We start from the raw sequence: 11,940 nt of genomic DNA on the forward strand, positions 1-11,940 counted from the left end.
ATGGGGCCAGGGTGGCCGCCAGCAGCAGGAGCCACTTGTGCGGTGCCACCAGGAAAATCAGAGAGATGTTGGGCAAGTTTGATTCCTGCAGATCTGTGGGGCAACGCTGTTTTTTGTTTGTTTGTTTTTTGTTTTTTTATTTTTCAGGATCTCACGATCCAATGGAGGTGATAACTGCAAACTAGTCATCAGTGTGAGGGCAGAATGACCTCCCTCAAGTTGGGGGTGGGGCGTGAAACTAGAGAGGTGGGGAAGAGCCTGCTAGGACTGCTCCATCCTAGTCCTCAATAGCAGACTTTGTCCAGAACCCTGTGTTGCTGACCAGAGCACTGTTATATCACCCCCCACCCCCACCTCCTTAGTTTGGAATTGAGAAGAGACCTACAGGCAGATCTTATGTCTTCATCTCCTTCCTCCTTACTATTCATTTTCTCTTCCTATATATAATAAGACCTCAAACTCTGGCGTTTTAAATTTTATTACATTCACTGTGTGAGCATGTGCATGCCTACGTGCATGCGGGCCTGTGTGTGTTGTGTGTGTGTGTGTGTGTGTGTGTGTTTGCCTGCCTTCCTGTTTGTGTGTATGTGTATACATGTGTTCCCAGCCATCTTCTGGCCACAGCACAATGAGGAGGTAAGAGGGAACATTGCAGAACTTGGTTCTCTCCTTCCACTGGTCCCAGGGATGGCATTGGTGGCAAGTGCTTTCCCCACTGAGCCCCTGACCTTGTCTTCCAAGCTCCATGGGTGTTTTCCTTTAGAGCTGGAGGAGTTGTCCTTCAAGCACCAGAGACCTGGTTCTATGTACCTAGTACACCTGCATACACGATAAGTTTTAATTAGTTCATCACACTAAAAATGCTTCTTTTGGTTGCGGGCATTCTAATATGATGTAGGGTGAGGTAGGCTCCCATGACTGGAGGTCAGGCCCTCCAAGATTGGCATTCCCTAGAGAATGGAGGCTTACCTGCCCAACACAGCATCAGGAATCCTAACCCTAACTAAGCTCAGTGAGCAACAGAAAAATTGAAGTAGCCCCTGAGCCTCCAACAGTTTCTATCTTAGAACCACAAACCAAAAAGTTAGAAGTGTGGAAGAGAAGCCTGGCAGTGGTGGTGCATGCCTGTAATACAAATTAAATGCAATTATACAACTGGGTGGACAGTGTACCAGAGTGCTTGCTGTAATGGGTTAAGTGTAACTGGCCAGCCCGCTGGTCCCTGCCGGGTTCCTTGTCTCAGCCGTGCGTGGGCAAACGCGTGTGCATCTGCTCCCACCTCCACAACGCCCTCCCCCCAACTCGGTGGGCGCGGTGGGAGCGCGCTCGCGCCCCCTCTGCCAGGCAAGCGGCGAACCCGCGTGCCACTGCGCCCGCCCTTCCCCCGCTCGCTCGCCCTCTCGGAACTTGCTGACTGCGGGACAAGGAGGAGCCTAGCGGAGCCCAGCGGAGCGGCGGGAGGCTGAGCACGAGGGGGCCTCCCGCGATCGTGCTCCTCGGCCAGCGGTGCGCCCACCCCACCGCGACTCCCGGATCGCTTGGCAGTGCTACCCTCTGGCCGCAGCGCGGCCCTACTTGGCCGCCTGCAACTTTCGATGTTCCATACTGGCAGGAGCGGCTTTTTTCTCTCCCCCCCCCCCAGTACCACACTCCCCCACTCGACTTACTGCATTTTCTCAAGGAAGGTTCCTCCACGCTCTCCCTCCTCCACAGCGTAGCGGCGCAAGAGCGGGCCGGGCGGACGGCCGAGAAGTTTTCTCAGAGATAACGTCACCAAGATGTCCAGTGATAGATGGGCAAAGGTCGGATTATGAGAGCCCCAGCCCCAGCAGTGGCAGCTCAAATGCAGACCAGGGAGACCCTACCGCTCCAGAGCCTGAGGAACAGGAAGAAAAAGAATACTTTCTTCCACCCAGCAGAAGAAAATCAAACTCTACCAAAAGACCCACTGGTGCGAAAAGAATTCCGAAGGGTGTGGGAACTAGGGTGATTTAAGTGCTAAACCATCAGTCGTAGACTGCACACTGCACTCAGTGAAGCACAGGGCAAGTGATCTGCAAGGATCCCTGACTCCTGACACTGAGAGCTGCTCTAGAGCAGGTTGGAAGGATCTAGTCTTCACCATGAAGCAGTCTCTTCTTCTTGGTAAGCAGATCTGGGGTCTATAGCAGGTGGGGAAGCCTGAAAGAGGTGGTTTGGGGAGGAGACAGGTCAAATTCCCATGTGACTCAGCTGTCATTATTAGGGACTCAGAGAAGAATGGAAGGCCCACGCTGGGTCCTGGGAATGTTGAACCCCAGTGGAGGTCAACATTTCTGTAGTCACCATTGGGTGGCAGGGCTCTGCTCTCATACCCTTGCATTTTCTTGTCCTGGAGATCTGATCCTCATTTCAGGACCCTCAATTTCTATACAGAAGACAGCATGGGCACCCAAAATAAAGTGGGTGGTCTTCTTAGGCCATTCTTGCAGGGTACCACCTTCCTTTTTGTCTATTTTCAAAGGTGGCTCTTTAATTTTCAGTTGTATAGTGCTGCATGAAAGACCTTGTGGGGGTTGGGTCTATGCAATCCATACCGAGTGGTCATGGTGGCCTCCACTGTCCCTCTGGTAAAGCAGACTCCTGCTCCCTCCTTCTCCATACTCAGCTTTAAGAGCTTCCTTCTTTGGGCGAAGACTGGGCACCTAGTCAGGCTGGCTAGCATGCCCCTAACAAGGTTTAGCACTGCTGGCTGGTGCACCACAGCTCCTCTTTCCCTTTCCCCCTCTGTCCCTTGTCCCTTTCCCCCTCTCTTCAGATCTTACTGCTGCTCTGGACCACTTCCTGGCAGCTGCTGACAGTAGACAGCAGTGTGGCAGAAAGTGAAATCACATAGCTCTCTCATCCAAAAAAGGACATTCTCAACAGATAAGAAAAAAGCATCCAGGGCTGGAGAGATGGCTCAGTGGTTAAGAGAACTGACTGCTCTTCCAAAGGTCCTGAGTTCAAATCACAGCAACCATCTGTAATGAGATCTGACACCCTCTCTGGTGTGTCTGAGGACAGCTACAGTGTACTTAGATATAATAATAAATAAATCTTTAAAAAAAAAAAAAGAAAAAAAGAAAAAAGCATTCAGTTTGGTAAGCCAATTGCAGATAGAAATTGAGTATGAACAAGCCTGATACCCTTTTGGTACTTTTCCACTGTTATTCTGGGTTTGGACTGTGCTTGATAGATAACAATTTTATACAGGCTGCAGTTCAACGAATTTGTAAATACCTTTCTTACCACAGGATTTAACACTGAGTAAAATAAGGTGGTAACCTTGGGGAATACCAAAACAGCCACTTTTCGCTTCCAGGATGTAGGTGGGCAAGAGAAATTAAAACCACTATTGGGGCTGGAGACATGGCTCAGTGGTTAAGAGCACAGACTGCTTTTCCGAAGGTCCTGAGTTCAAATCCCAGCAACCACATGGTGGCTCACAACCATCTGTAATGAGATCTGATGCTCTCTTCTGGTGTGTCTGAAGACAGCTACAGTGTACTTATGTATAATAATAAATCAATCTAAAAAATAAAAACCACTGTGGAAGTCATACACCCAATGCACAGATGACATTGTGTCTGAGGTGGACTCTGTCAATGTTGAGAGAATGGAAGAAGCCAAAACTGAGCCTCATGAAATATCTAGGATATCAGAAGATCAGGGAATCTCTGAGCTTATATTTGCTAACAAACAAGACCTGAGGGTCTCTCTCTCTCTCTCTCTCTCTCTCTCTCTCTCTCTCTCTCTCTCTCTCTCTCTCTCTCTGAGATTGAAAACTTGTTAGCAATGGGTGAACTGAGCTCATCCATTCTTGTCACTGGCAGGCCTTCTGTGCAATAATAGGAGGTGGGCTAAAGGAAGGACTTGAGAGAATACATGAAATGAAAATCAAAAGAAGAAAACTGTTGCGGGAACAGAAAAAGAAGAGATTGCATTGGCGTGGAATAGGTTTTCCTTGGTCTGATTTCTGACCAGCTGAAGAGTGTGTATAGCCTGGTTTGCCTGTCAGTCCTCAGGGATGCGATGAAAGCTTTGTGTTGTTCAACAGTCAGATACCCAACTCTGTTGCCTTGTGGAAGATGAATAAATGCAATGCTTCTTAAAGTGATCTCTTCTCCCTGACCCACAAATCTTTTGGTACTACCATTGTGGGAAACCAAAAAAAGGTTAGTAATTGAGCAGAAAACAATTTTGTGGAAATTTGACCTGAAGTTAGTGAAATAAAACTTTGAAGAGTGAAAAAACAAAACAAAACAAAACAAAACAAAACAAAACAAAACAAAACAAAACAAAAGTGCTTCCTTCTCTGTGGAGCAAGGGATGCTTTCCTAACTCTGACTTTTCTTTCTCCTTAGGACATCTCTCCCTTGAGGCTGAGACTTCTTTGGGTCTCTTTCAGTCCGAGCTTTGTGAGACTGTCCCCATCCTGGTCACCACAGGAGTGTTGGGAGCTGCAGCTCTCTGGCTGTGCTGGGTAGGTAGCCCTCTTAGCATTTCCTTCGTGTCCATGGGAGAAACAGGAGCATGGTGGGGACAGTGTGTAATGGTGGTGAAGGGTAGGGTGGGGACAGTGTGTAATGGTGGTGAAGGGTAGGGTAGGGACAGTGTGTAATGGTGGTGAAGGGTATGGTGGGGACAGTGTGTAATGGTGGTGAAGGGNATGGTGGGGACAGTGTGTAATGGTGGTGAAGGGTATGGTGGGGACAGTGTGTAATGGTGGTGAAGGGTATGGTGGGACAGTGTGTAATGGTGGTGAAGGGTATGTGGGCTGGAAAAGTTGATCTCTAGATGAAATATCATGCATTTTGTCACTGAATTCTTAGAAATGAGTCCTGATACAGTCAAGAGCAAGACACGCTGTCCAGTACCCCCTCCCTTTTTTTTCAAATATGTTTTTATTTTGTAATATTTGTTTATTTTTTATTTATTTATCATTATTATTTTTTATTTTATTAAAACAGGGTTTCTCAGCCGGGCATGGTGGCACACGCCTTTAATCCCAGCACTCCGGAGGCAGAGGCAGGCTGATTTCTGAGTTCGAGGACAGCAGGGCTATACAGAGAAACCCTGTCTCAAAAAAACAAAAAACAAAACAAAACAAAACAAAACAAAAAAAAAAACCAAAACCAAAATCAAAACAAAACAAAACAAAACAGGGTTTCTCTGTATAGCCCTGGCTGTCCTAGAACTCACTCTGTAGACCAGGCCGGCCTCAGACTCAGAAATCAGCCTCCCTCTGCCTCCCGAGTGCTAGGATTAAAGGCGTGCACCCCCACTGCCCAGCTAGATTTGATTATTTTATGTATATATATTTATTTTATCTATATGAATACATGGTTTTCATGCACAGCAAAGAGGGCATAGGGTCCCATCACAGACGGCTGTGGACCTCCAGGTGGCTGCTGGGAGTTGAACTCAGGAACTCCGTAAGAACAGCTATTGGTCTTAACTACCAACCCATCTCTCCAACCTCTGCCCAGTCTCTCTTTATCCTCCTCCTATCTCTGTAGCCTCAGTGTCAGGGGACCCTCCCTGCAGTGAGCTTCAGTGTCCTCCACCCCAAGCCAGACCCTGTGATCCTGGCCCACACTGCTATCCACTGTCTTTGGTTTCCTTGCTGAGAGCCACCTGCTTCCCTTCATGTATTATTTCCTCTTGCCTCCTTGCCAGAGCTTCATTTCTTTGTTATGTCCTCCTGACTGAGATGTCCTCCTCACTTAAGCAGCACACCCTGCTGCTTCAGACATCTCTGTTTAAGCCTCTGCGTGGGAGCTCTTCAATGTCTCTGAGCCAGGCCAGCTCTCCTAACATTCACACAGCATTGTTTCCGGTCCCTGTGAGCTTCAGGTTGTAACTCTCCATAATCTTTAATTCTAAGGCATGCATATATTGGTCTTGGTTTATTTTCCTGTGGAATGACAAAATCCCCTGACAAAAGCAAGGGAGGAAGTGTGTAGTTTTGCACAGACCCAGGGCATGGCCATGGAGTTGGGAAGCTGGAGTAGCTGGCTACAGTACATCCAGTCAAGGGGCAAAAAGCTCCAAAGGCAGTGTAGGTAACTTTGTCCCTTCTATGAAGTGTTGTTGGGTTCTGAATGGAGGCAGAGAAAAGCCAATTCCAGCTTAAAAAATGAAAGCTTTATTTTCTGTGTGCTCAGGGAGTTGGCCAGTTCAGGAAGATGAATTGTTTATTTAAAGGGTAAACCCACAAAAACTAGCATGGCAGTGGTGGCTGGAATGCCTTTAATCCCAGCACTCTGAAGGCTGAGGCAGGTGGATTTCTGTGTTTGAAGTCAGCCTGGTGTACGTAGTGAATTCCAGGATAGCCAGGGCAGTACAGAGAAACCCTGTCTCGAAACCCCCCTCCAACCCAACCCTCCAAAAAACCCCCACAAAAACAGGCTGCTTGGGTGGGGACTGGGGAGGGTTTCCAGGTTATCCAATCCCAGTTTGACATTAAAGGTTAAGCAAGGGAGCATATGAAGTAGACTGGGCTTTTCCTAGGACACTTGTCTTCAAGTCTTTAACTCATTCCCTTAGACACTCCATTGGGAAACAAGACCCTTAAGCCATCCTCATAGATCCTCCTCCAGAACTCAAGGTGATAAAGGAACTATGTGCAGTTAATGAAGGCCTGGCAGGCCATTGACTCTATTCTTACATGGTAGACATCTTGATAATGATGACAGCAGGTTCTACCTTCGTTTACTGGTTTATAGACAATTAAGACAATATTTGGAGGGCCAGAGTAGGAGCAGGCCCCTGAGTCTGGGAATGTGAACTCAACTTGATCCTGTTAACAAAATGGGGAGCTAAATGGGAGAGTTGCTGGCAGCTGTCTCCTGACAGTGTAAGACAGGGCAGAGGCAGAGTCTGGCCATATTAGGAAAGAGTCTTCCAAACTCAATGGAATGAAGACAGTGCCTCCCAGGCAGTCCAGAGAGTAACGTACTCTTAATAACTTTCTCCAGGCCCACCTGGAGCGGACTTTCCTTTGCTACTGGACTCTGGATACTGTCAAGCTTTAGATCAGTTCTTACCATCAGAGTTTCCTTTAACATTGACCTGAGTAAATTATTTCTTCAATCCTGCTGGTGTTTCTGAAGGTCAATTTCTGCTTTTCCCTTTGCCTACACTACTTGTCCCTTGCTGAGCCTGTTTCACTCTCAATATCCCTCCTACTCCCACCTGCTCTCCTGGTGAGCCTGTTCTCGCTCTCAGGGGTTCAGGAACACATCCATAGATCTCAAGTCTTTGGTTGTTGTTGTTGTTTGCCTATTCACAGCTTTATAGAAAAATCTTTCAATTATCTGAAAACATACTAGTTTAACTAGTGTAATTGTGGTAGGAATGGGTAATGTTCATGGTTTGCAATATTGATATTTCTTCCTCATTTACAGGGAAGGATTGTCAACCCGGGATTACCCCATGAGCGGGAACCACTGGAGCTCCAAGAAGAGGACCCAAGCCAAGGGTTCAGCAGCCCTGCTGATAAACAGAGAGACTAAATCTTCCCCAGGGGTTCCCCAGCAGACTGGAAAAAAAAACAGTAGAGGCTGCTGGGGTGACTGCAAAACTCAGGGACAGAGTCATTGTCCTCTACTACATGTACAGAAGATATTGAATAAATTCTTAAAACATCTCAAGATGCTAGCAGTTCTGCTTTTTGGGAGCTGGACAATAAGAGGAAATGGAAGAGAGGCAAAAGGAAGGACTGGAGGGCAGAGAATAGGAGGGAGAGTGGAGGGGAGCAGAATGGAGGGGGGCCAAATGGAGGGGAGAGAATGGAGGGAGGCAGAGTACAGAAGAGCAGAGTGGAGGGGAGCAGAGCAGCTTTGTCAGCCTGAAAACTTTTGTCTTTACCTAGGCTGACACTTCCACATTCTACTTTCTATTCCTGCTTTGAGATCTGAAGTATACAAAGTTAGGGTCCTCAGTCCTCCTCTCTCTTTCCCAGTGCCCCCTCCCTCTGTATTTATCATGTTTCCAGAACTTCTATCACTATTCTGTAAGTCCTTCAAAGCTGTGCTCTGCCTGGGATCACAGCAGAAACATCTATCTCCTTTGCAGTGAAATAGTGACACACCTGTGGGTGAAATAGTGACACAGTAAATATCACCTGTGGAATGGTCCAGTTTAAGCAGGGAATCAAAGCATTTCTCTGTGCCCCTGTCAGACTGATTTCCATGCCACACAGTACTCCTGACAGTGAGTGGAGTGGGTGGGTGAAGGATGAGGAGGGTGTGGTCACCCCCCCCCCCCCAACCAGGAACACTCTGCTCCTTATGGTCAGAAAAGGACAGGTGGAGCAAAAGCTGGGGATCAGGGCTGAGGTCTGAGTTCCTCCAAGGGATGCAAGCTTTCTCCATTGACACAAACCCAGTCTCTGCTCTGTGTTCCCACCATGGTGCACACAGGCTCTTAATACACACACAGGAGAGAGGTCCAGTTGAACCACATAGCGGGGTGGGGTTACCCTTCCCTTCGACATTTTGTCTGCCCTGGTTCCAGACAGGCAGAAAGGTGAGCCAAATCAGCACTGACAGTCAGTTCAGTCACCAGAGAAACCCCTGTATCTTATGTGGGAAATCTGACACACAACTTTTAAGGAACTTAGAAAAGAAAATAAAACACTGTCTTAGCACTGAGATACTAACTCTAGATATTAACGCTCACCTAGTACTGACACTGCCCCCAAAAACTTCTTGATTGATTTTTTTTCTCTGCCATTTGACTTAGAAGTCAGGAACAATTTCAAAGGCAACAGGCAGCGGCAGAGAAATCTCCAACTTCTCAGTCAGAATAAGCAGTTGAAGAAAGCTGTTTATTGCGGGCAAGGAAACCCATGTAGGCTACTCGTGGGAAAGTCTCTGGGCCTGCAGATCTTTCTCTACTCAGTCCCAAGTCCTCCTCACCAATATGACAGTCAAGGGAACTGAAGGGCAGGGAGAGTATGGCTAAAAGGGCAAACTGCTGTCAGGTTGGCCTGGGGTAGTGAGGCTGTGGGCTCATTCCCGGGGACAGGACCTTGCCACAAGCCATCCTTCTGGGAGCTCTTTTACCCTTTGCACTCAGCTACAGCCAGACTCCTTTCTGTGCCCACACTACTCCTGACTGTTAATTCATGGGTTGGGTGGGTTGGGTGGGTAGGTGAGGGACCTGGGGATGTGGTCACACCACTCTTTACCCCATAATGAGCATAAAATGACAGCTGGTGTGCTTGGTGTCTTTGTCTGTTAGTGTTGTTGTTCTTGGTGGTGGTCCTGGTGGTAGTGGTGATATTTTTGTGTGTAGGGAGTCTGTGTTTGTGTTCATGTATTCCACCAAGTGCTGTGACAACCTCAGAATAAATTTCAAGAGACCTGCATCTTCCTACCTGTGGATCCTTGGGATCAAACTCAGGTCCTCCGGTGTTAAAGCAACTGCCTTTGTTTTTGTTTTTGTTTTTTTGGTTTTTTTTGTTTGGGTTTTTGTTTTGTTTTGTTTTTCAAGACAGGGTTTCTCTGTATAGCCCTGGCCGTCCTGGAACTCACTTTGTAGACCAGGCTGGCCTCGAACTCAGAAATCTGCCTGCCTCTGCCTCCCAAGTGCTGGGATTAAAGGCATGTGCCACCACCGGCCAGCTACAACTGCCTTTCTTGATGGCTCTCTATATTGTTTTTATTATTTGATGTGTGTGGCTTCCTTTCAGAGATCTCCAGTCAGGGACAGAGGCATGCTGTAACTCTTGTAAGCAGACAAAACCTACTATGTAGAAGTAGTTCATGTACCTCAGCAGAGGGTCCCTTCATGGGGCCACAATGTAACCTAATAGATGATAAAGATACAGAACAAATGCCAGGGTGTGATAACTGTACAACCATCTGGGACACATTAAGAGACAAAGTTTATAAGAACAAAATTTACATTAAGATGAATACAAATCAATAAGTGGTTAAATATAAAGTTAACATAAGGTCAATTGCAGTTGTAGAACTGGCTGGACCATGTACCAGAGTGCAGTAGTTGGTAAGGTAACTAACTGTAAGTAGCAATTTGTTTCCATCAGACTCCTGCACAAGGAACAAGCACATGGAAGCTTTGTAAAGGGAGCCACCATCTTTTTGACAAATTAAAAGCACTTCAAGTAGATCCACCCAAACTTTTCCTGCCTGAGGAGTAGCTCTGAGGAGTCTGAGAGTTCCATGGAGGCTCCCAGTTGGAGGAGGCAGCAGAGGAATCTGCAGAGCCTGAAGAGTTCCTGGAAATATCAGAGAAGGGCTGGTCCCTGGAAAGATGCTTTAAAACGTGAACTCACCAAATTAGAAGGAAAGATGATAAAACAACTGGGTTCTCAGGGGAGAAGATAAATCAGGAGGGACTGAGATGCTGTGGTCCATGCTGAGCCAGAAACCCTGTGGAAGTCCAAAATGTGTGCTGCTGACTATAAAGGGCTGGTTGAAGTAGCTGAGCAGGGTCCTCTGGTTCACTGGGAAAGTCTGCTCTTCATTCTTGGCTCTCAGTGTCTCCTGCTCTTTGAACTCCAGCCCCTCCTGCTCTAGCCACACAGCATGGGGCTCCATTCTCAGAGTCTTGGGGTCCTCATCGAATCGCAGGAACTATGTGTGGTTCACTAAACTGACTACCATGATATGGGGTTCCCCCGAGGCCGGGAGGCGATGAGGGAATACCACAGCGAGTGTAAGCCTGTGGATGGCGGGCAGTGAAACTCAGACGTCCTCTCAGGACTCCTGGACAGTGCTCTGGCCAGGAGGGGAGCAGGGCGAAGGGTTTGGGACCCGGGTGGAGAAGGGGAGGAAGGTTCAGTGGGCGATGCAGGGGCGGGGCTTCCCCAGTGGAGCCCCACTCCACCCAGCAGCTCCTCCCGGTAGAGGCCAATTCCCTCAGGACCCCGCAGTTACCAGCGCAGGGCTGTGGTGGGGGCTAGAGCGCCTGCCAGCCACAGGAAGAAACCTGCAGAGCGCCATCAGTCAGATCTAGAAATTCAGGGCGGGTTTGATTCCTGTGGATCTGTGTGGACTTTATAATACCGCGCGGAAGTCCCAAACGCATGCTGCTGAGTGTCACACTGTGGTCCATGCTGAAGCCAGAAACCATGTGGAAGTCCTAAGGGCGAGCTGGTGACTATAAAGGCCAGGGTATGTATGACTTCAGTCTGAGGATGAGAGACATAGAAGGTTTCTGTGACAACCTCTTCCTTATCGCCCACCTAAAAAAAAAAAAAAGGAAAAGAAAAGAAAAGAAAAGAAAAGAAAAAACCATTGAAGAGAACTTTTTTTCCCATAGCCTGAAGACATTTTAATTCTTTGTAATGATTCTGTGCATCGCACAGTTTCACCCCAGGAATTTTCTGCTTGGGTGCTGCAAACCCCTACCGGCAGAGATGGGGAAAAAAACGACATGACAAAGCAAGTTTCAAGCTGTGGGAAGCGGGTGTGGCCAGCAGCTGCGTCCTTTGTTCATGGACAGTTGAGGTATGGACCTTAGAATTAGCTTTTATTAAGTGGAAGAATTGAATGCCATGGAAAATGGCATGGCCAACTGAACTAACATGCAGGTCCCGTACCCAGTCAGGTGGTAGGCTATGTACAAGGTTCCCTTGTTCATAGCATCCTCATATGTCTGCTAGTTTGGGAGGCACAGAGTGCAGAGTAATTGCTGTCTGCCTCTTTGTTGGCGACATTTAGGATGTGGGTGCAGACTTTGAAATCTTCCACAGGGCAAGGGAATCCATCTGACAGGGGAGACACAAGGAGTAACTCATCTTCCCTGTAGATAAGGAGGGGTTTCCTGGACAGGTCTACACAGCCTGAGGCAGAAGCAGCAGGTTGTAGTCCCATGCAGCCTGTAATGAGGCTAGCACATAACTACTTGGGCCCGGAGACATCAAGCCATGCAAGTGTATTGCAT

General features: G+C 47.8%; 1 pseudogene; it reads left to right on the forward strand.

The window, feature by feature from the left end:
- Positions 1–4,001, forward strand: part of LOC110336007 — a 5,670-nt pseudogene extending 1,669 nt beyond the window's left edge.
- The last annotated feature ends 7,939 nt before the right edge of the window (positions 4,002–11,940 follow it).

This window comes from Mus pahari, chromosome 18 (genome assembly GCF_900095145.1).
Source record: "Mus pahari chromosome 18, PAHARI_EIJ_v1.1, whole genome shotgun sequence".
Classification (NCBI taxonomy): Eukaryota; Metazoa; Chordata; class Mammalia; order Rodentia; family Muridae; genus Mus; species Mus pahari.